Source organism: Triticum dicoccoides, chromosome 5B (assembly GCF_002162155.2).
Source record: "Triticum dicoccoides isolate Atlit2015 ecotype Zavitan chromosome 5B, WEW_v2.0, whole genome shotgun sequence".
Lineage (NCBI taxonomy): Eukaryota > Viridiplantae > Streptophyta > Magnoliopsida > Poales > Poaceae > Triticum > Triticum dicoccoides.
In genome coordinates this window covers 254102818-254119883 of record NC_041389.1, presented here as the reverse complement: position 1 = coordinate 254119883, position 17066 = coordinate 254102818, and positions in this window count along the sequence as shown.

Sequence of the window (17066 nt, the reverse complement as noted above, 5' to 3'; positions counted from 1 at the left end):
AATTTTGCCACCGAAATTGTCCATTTCCGCCCTAAAATCGCGCCCTGATTCGATCTGCGAAGAATCCCGACACGAGCGGTACTACCGCCCTTCCAAGCGGTACTACCGCTGAGCACCACAAGCGGTACTACCGCCCCCAAGCGGTACTACCGCCCCCAAGACAGTTTCAACATGAAATAGTCGAAAAATCCCGACACGAGCGGTACTACCGCCCATCACAAGCAGTACTACCGCCCCACCCGGTTTCAGTGTTCCGAGTTTCACTGTTTCGGCCATAACTAATTCATCAGAACTCCGATTTTGACGTTCTTTAGCTCGTTTTGAAGCTCTTGACATTCCCCTTCCCACTAATATACCACCAACACCATTTGACTCCATCAAATTTTTGAAAATTTGGCAAGTTTGCCTAGGCCCTCCACCATATGATCCGCATAGCCACTACCGACTTCCGCAACCTAACCCATTTTGTTCCCCTTAGCATTAGTGGTTGCTTGAGTAGTGATTCGAGTCTCCTAAGGTGTTTCGGCTACTCAGGGACGGTTGCTTCTTCTTCAACCACCACCACCACTTCCACATAGACGTGCCCACCATACACTTCTGCCACCCAAACTTAACCCAATTTTGTTTGAGCTTGTTTGAGTTGTGGCTTGTTTCTCCTAAGGTGTTCGGCTACTTAGGGACCATTGCTTCAACTCCGACACAGTGTATAGCCCATCATTCCACTTCTGCATTGCCGAGTGCAAACCACCACCGCTTTTCCGATACCACCATTTGACATTTGCCTTGGAGATTTTGAGTTTGTAGTTTTTCCGTTTCCTAGGGTGTTTTGGCTAACTAGGAACGGGTCGACATCGGCAACACCGCCTCTCATCACCAAGGACGGTAACCTCGACAACACCATGGTATATTCCCCTTTCCATTGCATTGTTAACCCCTAGCCCATTTTGCGTTATCGAGACTAGCCATTTGAGTATTGCCGACAACGTTACTTGTGCACATTAGTGATCATTGATCTACACCTTCCATTGCATACATACCATATCATATTGGTATTATCTTGCTATCATATCATCTCTTGTGCCACAAGTTTGTTCCTTCATATATACAATTGCTATCTTGGGTTGTGCAAAGTGGCCATACAAAAAAAAGAAAAAAAAATAGAGAATAAGCTTTTAAGCAAAAGAGAGATAGCAACGAGCTTGTAAGCAATAGCCATAGCATCAAAATATATCATATGGTATCATACTTGATCATTTTGGATCATTGTGTGAGAAACACCGGGAGCCATACATATATAGCATACTTGGGATAGAAAGTATATCCATTTTGCATTTTATAGGTTGTGCACAAGTGCCGTATCCGCCTATTGAGCAATCGTGCTAGCGTCTTTCTTGAGTTGTGCAACACGAGCGTTTTCTGTGGATTCCACATTTTTGCTCATTCCTTGGTTGCATGACCCCATTTATCTATCCGTGTGTGTGTGTTTCCGTGTGCCACATATTGCTATTGGTAAACTTGTTTCGCTTGCGAATTTGTGAATCTCTTTCAACATTATTGACTCTTGCTAACATTTTCCATCAAATTTTTGTGCCACCATCCTCATCGAGCTCTACCATAAGCTTTACTTAGGTGTGAGTGAACAAGTCCAGTACCAATTCCACTATTCTTTCATCTCACATTGAGTGAAACGGGATACATCCTCAACTTTGGGAAAAGGTAACTTGGTATTGTTTATCTCATTTCCTACTCACCTCTACTCGAGTCTTGTGATGGATAGGCAAGGCATTTCACCTTTGGTCTAGAACAACGACGAGTATGATGCCACAAAAAACAACTCCGACACCAAGATGCAAGCTCAAATGGAGGAGATCAAAGCCCTCATCAAGTCCTACAAGCGATCTTCCTCATCTTCAAGAAGACGCTCAAGAGCACATGCTTCCGAGCTACCATCTCCGGCAAGATCACACCGGCATCGACACCATCACCAACAAGAATGTGAAGGTCAAGAGCTCAACACCAACAACCGCTCAACAACTTCACCATCTCCCTTGGCATCTTCGCCAAGCGACTTCAAGGCATCTTTGCCTACGGACATACGACATCTTCGCCAACAAGCACCCCAAGATTACGCTAAAGAGAAGCTCCCCAAGCTCAAGTCCGCGACTTCCATGAGCTACTACGACCTCGACATCGACCATGCGATTCCTTTCTATGGGACTCACGAACCCGAGGAGTATCTCGAGTGGGAGCTCTTAATGGACGACTACCTCAAGCTACATCAAGTTCCTCCCGAAGATCAAGTGAAGTGTGCCACAAGAAACTTCCATGACTACACATCGGCATGGTGGCTTGACACACCTTCGGAGTACTACAACATGAGTTGGCCCAAGATGAAGAGAGCTTTGCGGCGAGAGTTCGTGCCTCCAACCTACACGGAACAACTTCAACGCCAATTGGAGAACACCATCCAAGGATCCAAGTCCATCGACGCGTACTTCAAGGAGATGAAGATTGCCTTGCGACGAGCCGGCATGGACGACCCCATTTCGATGAAGTTCCACTTCACGATGGGATTGAACAACGACATCTCCAAGACTATCTTCCTCGAGAACTACAAGTCCATCGACGACTACTACATCGGTGCTCTCAAGGCGGAACAAGAACTCATGAAGGCCAAGACTTCTCCACCCCAAGCACACTTCATGGCGACTAAGCTCTACGACAAGCATGAGGCTAGTACCACCACGATGTCCAAGCCCGATGAGCTCCAAGACGATGCTCCCAAGTCCGACTTCACCGCCATCCCTCTTTGTGGCATTGATGATGCCGAGTCTACTTCGACTCTCTTTCAAGACGGTGCGGTGACGAGTACGACTACGGAGACCCTCAAGGACCAAGCTTTGGAGGCGAGCGGCAAGGTGGCGAGCAAGGATGATGCTTCCATCTTTGGAGACGAGAGTGATGATGTTCCATCTTCGGCCTTCATCCACGATGACGGCGACGAGATGGTTGAGCATGGGATTGTCCCTTCGACCACAGCGACGTATGATGACTTGACTGACTTTTGCCACCATATTGAGAGTGAGAGTAACTTCACAACCAGCCCCATATATGATGAGTTGCCCCACTTTCCATGTGAGGAGAGCCACAACCCCCACCACTTGAGTGAGATGAGTGACTCCACCATATGTGACTTTGAGTGCACCAATTTTGAGGGAGTGAGTGAACCACCACATAGAGAGAGTGTGATAGTTGATAAGTCTCGTGAGGCCATTTTCAATTCTAACAACTTGACCTCTACCTCTATTGTGTCTTCTCATTTGGTGCTAGGTCCCATTTATGATGACGCGCCGATCCTCGACGACTTCGTCCTCCATTTGGACAAGACAATGGCCATGGTGGAATATGATGCACCCCCACATGGTTCCATCAAGATGAAGATGACCACCATTTGGTCTTTCCCACCTCACCTACACCACTTGAGTGGAATGACAAAGGTAACATAGGTGAAGGTGATGCTCTAGTCCCACTAGTGGACATTCTTGACATTGATTGCTTGCATGATGTTGATCCACCTATTACCATGCTTCATGCTAGTGTGACTTCCCCATGCGATGATTTACCCATTTATGATGAGTTTGATGATTGCGATGAGGAGTCTATTAGTTGTGATGCCATGTTACTAGGATTTGTTGTGACAATTCTTTAGGTCACATCATGTTTGACAATCCGCTTGACTTGTCATATGCTATGCATGAAGTCAACCATATGTCTTATTTGCAATCTCTTCATAGTGACCATGCATATGCCATTAAAATAAACCCAATTTGCATATATGGCATAGATGACAAGCCCATGGTTATTGGCATTTGTTTTCCTTGTGATGATATTGATATGCTCCCTTTGCATCATTTATCTCATATGCCATGCCATGCCCACCTAGCTTCGGATATGCATTGTTTTGGATGTTGTCCATTTTCTCCATGTGATGTTTCCGATATTGCTCATGAGGAGACCCCCATAGTTTCCTCATGCATTGTAGGAAATTTTGATCCATCCCATTCATTGCATGATCCTAATAATTATGTGCACCATATGCTCCCCATGAATGAAAATGCTATTGATGTGCCATATAATTGTATGCCCAATTTACATCCCCATCGTGTCATACATAATAAATATTCTTTAATGATGGATGACATGTTCTTATACCATGCATCAAATTTCTTTGAGCATTTCTTATCTTGTGCTAACTCATATGTGCACATACACATCATGATGGATGATGTGTACATTTACCACGCGCACAATTTCTTTGGTTTGTGTCTCTTTTGTGTAGGTACCCATGAATACTTGTCAACCTCGCAATCCCATGAGTTGACAAAACGAGCTCTAGAGAGCAACTGAGGGAGTCCTGGACTAGGGGGTGTCCGGACAGCCGGACTATCATCGTCCGCCGGACTCCAAGACTACGAAGATACAAGATTGAAGACTCCGTCCCGTGTCCGGATGGGACTTTCCTTGGCGTGGAAGGCAAGCTTGGCGATACGGATATGTAGATCTCCTACCATTGTAACCGACTCTGTGTAACCCTAGCCCTCTTCGCTGTCTATATAAACCGGAGGGCTTTAGTCCGTAGGACAACATACATTACAACAATCATACCATAGGCTAGCTTCTAGGGTTTAGCCTCCTTGATCTCGTGGTAGATCCACTCTTGTACTACCCATATCATCAATATTAATCAAGCAGGATGTAGGGTTTTACCTCCATCGAGAGGGTCTGAACCTGGGTAAAACATCATGTCCCTCGTCTCCTGTTACCATCCGCCTAGACGCATAGTTCGGGACCCCCTACCCGAGATCCGCCGGTTTTGACACCGACATTAGTGCTTTCATTGAGAGTTCCTCTGTGCCGTCACCGATAGGCCCGATGGCATCTTCAACCAACAACGCTGTCCAGGGTGAGACTTTTCTTCCCGAACAGATCTTCGTATTCGGCGGCTTCGCACTGCGGGCTAATTCGCTTGGCCATCTGGAGCAGATCGAAAGCTACGCCCCTGGCCGTCAGGTCAGATTCGGAAGCCTAAACTTCACGGCCGACGTCCGCGGAGATTTGATCTTCGACGGACTCGAGCCACAGCCGAGCGCGCCGCACTGTGACGATGGGCATGATCTAGCTCTGCCGCCGAACAGTGCCTTGGTGGCCGCACATGAATCCGCTTCGGCCATCAGTCCGGAGCCGATCGCCCAGATCGAGGACCGGTGGATAGACGCCGCCTCGGGGGCTTCAACTTCCACGGTGATGGAGCCGAACATTAATCTTGTCCCCCGCGAAACTCGTGATTCCGAGGTGCAGGACTCCTTGCCGGACTCCGAACCTCCCACGCCCCTACCAATCGATTCAGATTGGGCGCCGGTTATGGAATTCGCCGCCGCGAACATCTTCCAACACTCACCCTTTGGCGACATCCTAAATTCACTAAAGCATCTCTCGTTATCGGGAGAGTCCTGGCCGGACTATGGCCAGGATGGTTGGGGTACGGACGACGAAGAAATTTAGAGCCCACCCACCACCCACTTTGTAGCCACTGTCGATGATCTAACCGACATGCTAGACTACGACTCTGATGACATCGACGCTATGGACGACGATGCCGAAGACGAACAGGAACCAGCGCCTATAGGGCACTGGAAGACCACCTCGTCATATGACATATACATGGTGGACACCCCAAAAGACGGGGACGGCGAAGAAGCAGCGGAGGCAGACTCTTTAAAGAAGCAGCCCAAACGCCGGCGTCAGCGGCGCCGCTCTAAATCCCGCCACAGCAAGAATGGAGATTCCGACACAGGAGATAATAATACCCCAGAGAGTGCCGAAGACAATCCCCTCTAGCAAGACTCAGCGCAAGAGGATGCAGAAGCAAGCCCTCAAGAGAGGGCGGCAGACGAAGAGGTCGAGGATCATAATTATATGCCTCCCTCCAAAGATGAGGCAAGCCTCAACGATGACGAATTCGTCGTACCTGAGGATCCCGTCGAACAAGAGCGTTTCAAGCACAGGCTCATCGCCACAGCAAACAGCCTAAAGAAAAAGCAGCAACAGCTTCAAGCTGATCAGGACCTGCTGGCCGATCGATGGACCGAGGTCCTCGCGGCCAAAGAGTATAAACTCAAACGCCCCTCCAAAAGCTACCCACGACGCAAGCTGCTCCCCCGATTAGAGGAGGAAGCATACACACCTCCATCACCAGCGCACGATATGGCTGACCGACCACCCCGTGGTCGTGACAGAGAGGCATCTAGGCCCCCAGCCAAGACCATACCCCGGCATCGCTCCAAAAGTATGAAGCCAAGAGGGAATGCGCCGGACTTGCGAGACATATTGGAGGACAAAGCAAGGCAATCCAGATCCATCTACGGATCACGTGGGCGCCCCACGACCCATGACGAATACCGTCGCGCCGGATACAATAACCCTGGCCGGGCAGAACGCAGCAGACAACGCTCTCTCGAGCTGCGTCGCGATATTGCCCAATACAGAGGCGCCGCACACCCACTATGCTTCACTGACGAAGTAATGGATCATCAAATCCCCGAAGGGTTTAAACCCGTAAACATCGAATCCTACGATGGCACAACAGACCCCGCGGTTTGGATCGAAGATTACCTTCTCCACATCCATATGGCCCGCGGCGACGATCTCCACGCCATCAAGTATCTCCCACTCAAGCTTAAAGGACCAGCTCGGCATTGGCTAAACAGCCTGCCCGCAGAGTCAATTGGGTGCTGGGAAGACCTGGAAGCCGCATTCCTCGACAACTTCCAGGGCACGTATGTGCAACCACCAGACGCCGATGACCTAAGCCACATTATTCAGCAGCCAGACGAATCGGCCAGACAATTCTGGACATGGTTCTTGACAAAGAAAAACCAAATCATCGACTGTCCGGATGCAGAGGCCCTTGTAGCCTTCAAACATAACATCTGGGACGAATGGCTAGCCCGGCACCTAGGGCAGGAAAAGCCGAAATCTATGGCAGCCCTCACATCATTAATGACCCGCTTCTGCGCAGGAGAGGACAGCTGGCTAGCTCGCAGCAACAATCTCCGTAAAAATTCTGGCAGTCCGGATACTAAGGACAACAACGGCAGGTCACGTCGAAACAAAAACAAACGCCGCATTAACGGCGACGATAAGGAGGATACGACAGTCAACGCCGGATTCCGAGGCTCTAAACCCGGTCAGCGGAAGAAGCCATTCAAAAGAACCACTCCGGGTCCGTCCAATTTGGACCGAATACTCGACCGCTTATGCCAGATACATGGCACCCCTGAAAAACCAGCTAATCACACTAATAGAGATTGCTGGGTGTTCAAGCAGGCAGGCAAGTTAATTGCCGAAAACAATGACAAGGGGCTAAACAGCGACGACGAGGAAGAGACCCGACCGCCGAACAATAGAGGACAGAAGGGTTTTCCCCCACAAGTGCGGACGGTGAACATGATTTACGCGACCCATATACCCAAGAGGGAGAGGAAACGCGCACTAAGGGACGTTTACGCGATGGAGCCAGTCGCCCCGAAGTTCAATCCATGGTCCTCTTGTCCGATCACTTTCGATCGAAGAGATCATCCGACCAGCATAAGCCATGGCGGATTCGCCGCATTGGTTTTAGACCCAATCGTCGATGGATTTCACCTCACGAGAGTCCTGATGGACGGCAGTAGTAGCCTGAACCTGCTTTATCAGGATACAGTGCGCAAAATGGGCATAGACCCCTCAAGGATTAAACCTACAAAGACAACCTTTAAAGGTGTCATACCAAGAGTGGAAGCCAACTGTACAGGCTCAGTCACACTGGAAGTGGTCTTCGGATCCCCGGATAATTTCCGGAGCGAAGAGTTAATCTTCGACATAGTCCCGTTTCGCAGCGGCTATCACGCTCTGCTCGGACGAACCGCGTTTGCAAAATTCAACACGGTACCGCATTATGCATACCTAAAGCTCAAGATGCCAGGCCCTCGTGGAGTCATCACGGTCAATGGAAATACGGAACGCTCCCTCCGAACGGAGGAACATACAGCGGCTCTCGCGGCAGAAGTACAGAGCAGCCTCTTAAGGCAATTCTCGAGTCCGGCCGTTAACCAGCCGGATACAGCAAAACGCGCCCGAAGCAATACCAACAAAGACCACCTGGCGCGATCAGAGCACGTGTGGCAATGCGGCCCCAACCCTCGCCCGCGCATGATCGCAAGAATAACACTCCGCGTACATCATTACGCTTTGGAGATACCATGGGCACAGGGGAAGGGGCACGATCGCAATGGACCTAGAGTGCGGTTCGACCACACCAGGGGCTCGCAAGTGTGCCCCCCTTTTTTCTTATTATTTTTTATTTTCCTTCTTTGTATACACAGGACTCCGTTAACCAGAGGCCCTGTCCGGTGATGAACCTGCCGAACTCATGATGCAACAGTCAGGGACGAAGGAAGACTGCGACGAACACTCAGGTGGCTCAATTACGAGCATTAAATTCGATTATATACACCAAGTTCGCAGCTCACCCCTGGAGGGGGACATGTTTACTTAGTCCAAATCCCTTGCTTACCGCACTATTTGTATCAGTCCGCACCCATAGCAGACTTCCTTTAATAAATATCGCAACACTTTTCGACTGCAATTACATCACCTTTTTTTATATATGTTCATTACATGACATCTTGCACCCGTATATTTTGGTACGGCCAAATACGCCAGGGGCTTCTGTTCCCCAAATCATGGTGTGATAAAGTCCGAACACTTTCATAAGTACGACACCCCGAACTTATAGCATTATATGAATCGGCTCCGAATCATGTCTTGGGTCAATAGTTGGGTTTGCCCGGCTCCCACGTTTTGGTGCCTTACGTTCCATTCTGTCGGCTAAGGTGGCACTGGGAGAACCACTGCGATTGCGCCCCGGTTGAGCCGGGCGAGCGCCTCAGTGGAGAAAGCTAAAACTAACTGGCATGATAAGGCGAGAGACTGGTCGCTGTTCGAGAGGTTTTTTCGGGTCCTTAAAGACTCACACCGCTTCGAGCGAAGTTCCGGACAATGTCCGACGAAGGCATGGATAGCGCCCCGGATTCGGCCTTCCGAATACCAGGGGCTTCGCCGAAATTTAAAATTATAGAATTCTATGGCTAAGTGAGAGTGTTGAAGCATTATAAGTCCGGTTGCCTTGTTCGTTGTGTTGAGCGCCTCCCTAGATGGACCCAAAAATGGGAACAAGAGTGCTCAAGTTTATCCCGAACACCCCAGCACTCGTGGCTTGGGGGCTGAAGCCAACGACTCTCAGATTTTATAAATGGCCGCACAGAGGGTAATATTTTAAATTAAACAAGCGTTGCTTAATGCGCACATGAACAAAGTTTCAGTGCACAGGATAATACATAACGAGTTTACTCAAAGATTACATTTCTGGGGCACTCATCCGCAATATCGCGGGCTCCCTTCAGGACAGTTTTATAATACATCTTGGGCGTGCGATACTCCTTGCCCGGTGGCGGTGGGTCCGTGAGAAGCTTCTCCGCATCCAACCTGCCCCAATGCACCTTTGTGCGAGCGAGGGCCCGGCGAGCACCTTCAATACAGGCGGAGCGCTTGATGACCTCCACCCAGGGGCATGCATCCACCAACCGCCGCACGAGGCCGAAGTAGCTCCCGGACTATAAGGCCCTTCATGGCCTCCTCAGCTACCTTGTGGAGTTCGACCAGCTGTTTCAGCTGGTCGCTTGGGGGCACCGGATGGCCGGCCTCAGCGTACTGAGACCAGAAGACCTTCTCCGTCGAGATCCCCTCCTCGCCACGATAGAATGCGGCGGCATCAGACGCACTATGCGGCAGATCTGCAAATGCCCCTGGAGAGCTCCGAATGCGGGTAAGTGTCAGGTAGTTTACATTAACATGCCTGCTTTGCATGAAAAATGCCTTACCCGCCGCTATCTTCTTTATATCTTCAACCTCCTGAAGGGCCTTATGGGCCTCGGCCTTGGTGGATTTGGCACTTTCGAGAGCCGAGGCAAGCTCGGACTCTCGAGTCTTGGAGTCACGCTCCAAACTCTCATGCTTTTCCATGAGAGCCTGGAGCTCTTGCCGAACTTCCGCCACCCGCGCCTCCTGCTTTTCTCGCTCTGCCCGTTCCGCGGCCGCACTGCGTTCGGCCGCGGACACAACCTCCTTCAGGGCTACCACCTCGTTAGTGGCCCCTGCAATACCCATATTATCCTTATTAACTTTATTGCAACCAAAACCCTTTTCTGTAAGGTAACTATTCAAAGTGGTGTTACTCACCTTCTTTGTCCTCGAGCTGCTTCTTGGCATGGCCGAGCTCTTGCTCGGACCGCTCGAGATCCTTCTTCAGCACATCGACCTCCGCCGATAGTGCGGCAGAGGTCAGCAGCGCAGCCTGCAAACCCATATTGACATATTTTAAGCAACCCTGCGTGTATCTTGTTAGATCCTCAGTCCGACTTTTCTTTCCGAACACCGAACTGAGCATCAGGGGCTACTGTCTATGCGGTATTACATTACATAATTTTAACTTCTTACCTCAAAGCCTGTTAAAAGGCTGCTGCAGGCTTCGGTCAGCCCACTCCTGGCAAGCTGAACCTTTTGAATCACCGCACTCATGATAGTGTGGTGTTCTTCCTCGATGGAAGCGCCTTTAAGCGCCTCCAACAAGTTATCCGGTGCCTCCGGTTGGACGGAGGTCGCCGGTGTCACGGTCTTGCCCTTCTTTCGAAGGGGCCACCCGCCGGACTCTGGAACCACTGCGGGTTCCGATGTAGAGTCCGGCACAAAGTCCGGGAGGCAACCTGACGGCGCCTCCGGAGCCTCCTCCTGATGGGTCCCTCTTTGGGATCCCACCTCGGCGTCCTCGCCGGCGCGGGGGGTAGTGGCAGTCGGAAGTGAATCCACATCCGACGGGGCCAATGACCCGCTTGATGAAGCGGGGAGATCATCATCAGCCGGACTATGGACAGAATGCGGCGTTAGAAGGACACTACGCGACACGAAAGAAATTGCATATCAAGGATCCGGATACTTACGATCTTGCCGGACGCCTGGCCCTTGGAGGCCACTCATCCTCGCCAACGGTGAAGTTGGCAAAACTGTCCGGGGGGATAGTCCTCCCCCTCTTGGACCCTTCGGCCTCCCCTATTGGGGAAGCCTTCCTCTTCTTCTCTCCCTCCTCCGGGAGAGAGTCCTCCTCCTCCTCCTCGTCTTCAGGGGAGGAGTCCACCTCGTTGTCGGACACCTGATTATGGGAACTCTTTCGAGTCCCCGTGGCCACCTTCTTGGCCTTCTTCTCCGGCACCACATGCGGTGCCGGAACCAGCAGCCCTGCTAAACGGGCGTCCACTAGGTCTTCTGGCATGGGAGCCGGGCTGATAAGCTGCTTGGCCTTCTCCATCCATTCCTGTCAAAGGAAAAGAAAGAATGGAACCCTCTTAGGATCAATTCGATTATTGCAAAGTGTCCCGTAATGGGGTTGAATCACTTACCTCGTCAGCCGGATGCTGCGAGCTAAATCCGCGATCTTCCGTCGCGGATGCGGGGGCTTCGGCGCCCTTAAACAGCACCCTCCAGGTGCCTTCGTGTGTCATATCGAAGAGCCCGCTCAGCGCCTGGTGCTGTTCCGGATTGAACTCCCACAGATTGAATGCCCGTTCTTGGCATGGGAGAATCCGGCGGATGAGCATGACTTGGACCACGTCGACGAGCCTGAGCTTATTGCTCACCAACTTCTGGATGCAGGCTCGGAGTCCCGTCACCTCCTTCGGATTGCCCCACAGCAAGCCCTTCTCTTTCCAGGAGGTGAGCTGCGTGGGGACGCCAGATCTAAACTCGGGGGCCGCCGCCCATGTGGGCTTGCGCGGCTCGGTGATGTAAAACCACCCCGATTGCCACCCCTTGACGGAGTCCACGAAGGCCCCTTCAAGCCAAAGGACGTTGGGCAGTTTACCCAACATGGCGCTTCCGCATTCCGCTTGCGTGCCCTTCACAACCTTCGGCTTGACGTTGAAGGTCTTGAGCCACAGGCCGAAGTGGGGCCAGATGCAGAGGAAGGCCTCGCACACGACGATAAACACCGAGATGTTGAGGATGAAGTTCGGTGCCAGATCGTGGAAATCCAGGCCGTAGTAGAACATGAGCCCCTGGACGAACGGATGGAGTGGAAAGCCCAGTCCGCGGAGGAAGTGGGGAAGGAAGACGACCCTCTCATGAGGCCCAGGGCTAGGGATGAGCTGCCCCTCGTCGGGCAGCCGATGCGCGATATCGCCGGAAAGGTATCCGTTGCTGCGCAGCTTGGTGATGTGCTCCTCCTTAACGGTGGAGGCTAACCATTTGCCTCCCGCTCCAGACATATTCGGAGAAGGTCGAGGCGAGATGCGCGAGCTCGGGCGTTGGAGCTTGAGTGCACGGAGATGGATAAGCAAAGGAGGAAGAAGGCATAGGTGAGAAGGTAAATCCTTATCCCTTATATATAGGCGGACGAAACTGTGTGTTCCCCGCCTGCCTGGTAAAACTCGCTTATCTCCCAAGCGCCACCATCAATGGCGCGGTTGGGTTACCCACGTCCGTATTGATGAGAATCCCGGAATAAGGGGAACACGATCTCTGCTTCGACAGGACGTGCCAAGGAAACCGCTTCGCTAAACGTGCTGAGGTGGTATGAAGTAAAAAACGATTCAAACAGTGGCTTGGTAGCGGTGTGATGTCACGCCGCATAATACGTCAGCAGATTGGACTAGTGCACATTTTATTCTCTCTACGGTGGAATGTGGAATTTATTTTGCAGAGCCGGACACTATCCTGGTGTTCATGATCTTCTCTGGATTATTCAAGGAAGGAACCCGCCTTGCAATGCCGAACATTACGCGCGCCGGACTTATCGTCATTGAAGCCTGGTTCAGGGGCTACTGAGGGAGTCCTGGACTAGGGGGTGTCCAGACAGCCGGACTATCATCGTCCGCCGGACTCCAAGACTACGAAGATACAAGATTGAAGACTCCGTCCCGTGTCCGGATGGGACTTTCCTTGGCGTGGAAGGCAAGCTTGGCGATACGGATATGTAGATCTCCTACCATTGTAACCGACTCTATGTAACCCTAGCCCTCTCCCGTGTCTATATAAACCGGAGGGCTTTAGTCCGTAGGACAACATACATTACAACAATCATACCATAGGCTAGCTTCTAGGGTTTAGCCTCCTTGATCTCGTGGTAGATCCACTCTTGTACTACCCATATCATCAATATTAATCAAGCAGGACGTAGGGTTTTACCTCCATCGAGAGGGCATGAACCTGGGTAAAACATTGTGTCCCTCGTCTCCTATTACCATCCGCCTAGACGCACAGTTCGGGACCCCCTACCCGAGATCCGCCGGTTTTGACACCGACAACAACGATGACTTGGGATCCCATGGATTTTCCTTCCCACCGCTCTCTTCGTGCAAAGACTTCGCGCATTGCTTCTACATGTCCCTCACTTGGCTATGGGTTGTTGTTCATTACATATTATATGCCCATCTTGCCATGTTCACTTTGCATGATATGCCCATTCCTATGCCTTTGCCATGCATTTGTGACCCATGCTTTGCATTACACATGATGATTGATTCTAGCACTCGTATGTGTATTTGCAAGCTTGGTGGAGATATCTATTGTTATTGCCATGTTTGCTTTGTGTCCCATGCCTATGATGATACTATGATCTTGCTTTGTGTTCGTGCTTGTGTTATGTCATGTGCATTGTCTATGCCTATTATTTACTCGCATGACATGACTGCCATGATTTGCTCTAGTGTGTTTCATCTTCGCTCCACTAGTTTGCACGACTTGATCTCTATGCTTGATCATGTTGCATCACCCATGATTCATACTTGCTCATTTCATGCGGTTGATGACAACCATCTACACGCTTTGCACATGATTGTTATTGCTTCTTGTCACATATCTCCATATGTTGCCTCTCTCATGCTGGATTTGCCATGTATTGAATGCAACCATGCTATTAGTCTTGCTCATGAGTTTGCCCCCATAGCATTCTCACATATGTTTGGAGATTTTGACATATTACTTGTGAAGCATGTTTGTCTTACTTCTTTGCACCATATACCTAGTGCCATGAATATTGCCATTGTTGCATCATATTATTCATGCACTTGTGCTTCTAATGGTTATGTGCACAAGATGAGAACCATCATGATGGATGATGTGTTTATCTACCATGCGCATACGTTCTTTGTTTTGTTTTGTACATGTGTAGGATACTTGGACTTTGTGTCGACTTCCACTTCACGTGAGTTGACCATTCGAGCTCTTGAGAGCGAGCCTCTTACATTCTACCACGATTCGCTTCTACACCACATTTCCTACCACTTCGGCATTGTGAAGAATGCACAAGGACACGCTTTCAAGGTGACATCCTTCTTGACCTTGGATATTGTGGATCATACTTCATGTGTTGCTTGCACCATTTGCATGCATGGTCGAGATATTGCTTTCACCCATGATGGCCACATTTCCATTCTTCATGACATATGTACCTTGTGTGTTGCATCCAATTCTTGGACTACTTGCTACTATCATATGGTTGGTTGCACCAATGTCATTTCTTCACATATGCCACGTCCCTTTGCTTGTCACATGATTCACTTGATTGCCTCACACATGATGAACCATTGCTCTTTCTATTGTGTTGAGTGCCACACTATATTCACTACACCCTATGCACATTATGCTTGGATTGTCTTGCACTTGACCGATGTGTTTAGACATCTCATCTTATTTGGTGTTGTGAATGATTTCTATGCCTACCATCGACCATTTGTCGAACGCTTTATGCATTCTTGCTATGACCTTGAGGTGGATGCTTATGCTCTTGTCACACATATTTGCATCTCTACCTCACATTTACATGCTTGTCCCCATGATATCTTTGCTTGTGCTTAATTTATGTGCTTACATGCCATGTCACAATCCTTTGTCAAACCATATGCTATGCTTGATGACAACACTTGTTTGGTGAATCACCTCTTGAATGCTTGGTTTTGCACTAATGCTAACCACATTTGTTTTTCCAAGTGTTTGTTGTCCTTGCTCATTTTGAAGGAATCCCAAGACGGTGCGACATTGGAGAGTGCCCATTGCGACCTTGAAGATGACGAGTACTTGGTGAACGTCCACTTCTTCACGGCGAAGCCATCTCTTTCCCATGGTGATTTGGTTTTTGATCCGAGGTCGGATCTTTCCCAAGGGGGAGGGGATGATGTGGAGCATCCTATGGACATCACCATGTCAAGAGTCCGTTCGGCAAGTGACACGTGCTACATCTACTTCTCATACATAAAGGTGAATCTTCTCCTTTACACGTGTTCACTTGACCCCTTCGAGGATGGTATACTACTTGACACTTCTCCCGTGTGCATGCATAGGTATTGTTGGAGCTTCACGGATGTCGAGGAGGAGTGCAAGCACCAAGGAACCACTACACCATCCGCGAGGGAAGCCTGGAAGCGAAGACGGAAGAAGAAGGACCTTCCTAGTCCAGAAAGGGTGGTACTACCGCCCAAAGCAAGCGGTACTACCGCTCAGACCCTCCAAGCGGTACTACCGCCCATGTGTCCGGTACTACCGCCCTGCCTGTGCGCATCCGCGGGCCTTTGGCCTTGTATTCCTCTCCCACTTACCCCTTTGTGGCTTAGACTATAAATAGACCACTTCCACCTCCTTTCTAGGGTTAGCAAAGTGATAGCTCATTTGTATGTGAGCTTTGCTCCTACCACTCCTCCTCTTCAGAGAGAGAGAGAGACCACTACTCCATTGGAGGCCAAGACCTCCATCTAGGAGAAGATCCTGCGGGATATCATCAAGACCCCCTCACGGGTGGACCCCCTTCAAGACCTCCTCATGGAGATGAACCTTACGTTGTAGCTTTCCCTTTGTTGTTCATGTACCTTGTGATCTTGTGTGTTTGATTGTCTAGTGGATGTGTGATTTGGACTTGTTCTTGAGTGTTTCCCCTTGTGATTTCTCCCCATTCTTCCCCGTGTTCATCGTGTTCTTCGAGGGATCCCACTCCAATCGTGAAAGATCGGCCTACACCGGGTTAGCCCTGTATCAGTTCCCACTCATCATAAAGTTTTCTAGGGATACAAACTTCCAATTCAAGCTTTATAAGTATGAGGAGAATTCAATATGGATTGCAACAAGGAAATACAATATATTAAAGAACAATTATCATAATTAAAGTCCTTTAAATCCAAGTTAGTTTGTTCATTGCTACTTAAAGTCTTGACCTCTCCAATCCCACTTTTATCAATTTTCGCACCAAGATCTAAAAACTATGAATCATTGGGACGCCCTCTAACTAAAGTTGACTCATCTCCAGTACCATCTTTATCAAGATTTATATGGGAAAACAAAGATTCAATAGGAGTCACATCAATTACTTTAAGTTCTTCATCATTATTCTCACGGAAACTAGAAGAACACGCTTTTATAAACAAATCTTTTTTAGCACGCATCTTAGTGGTTCTTTCTTTGCACTCATCAATGGAAATTCTCATGGTTTTCAGAGACTCATTGATATCATGCTTAGGTGGAATAGTTCTAAGTTTCAAAGAATCAACATCAAGAGAAATTCTATCCATGTTCCTAGCCAAACCATCAATCTTAAGCAATTTTTCTTCAATCAAAGCATTGAAACTCTTTTGTGAACTTATAAATTCTTCAACACCATTCTCAAAATCAGAGGGCATCTTATTATAATTTCCATAAGAATTGTTGTAGGATTTACCATAATTTTTAGAGGAATTACTAGGAAACGACCTATGATTAAAATTGCCTCTATACGCATTATTACCAAAATTGTTCCTACCAACAAAATTCACATCCATAGATTCATTATTATTCTCAATCAAAGCAGACAAAGGTATATCATTAGGATCAATAGGCGCACTCTTGCTAGCAAATAATTTCATAAGCTCATCCATCTTTCCACTCGAAACATT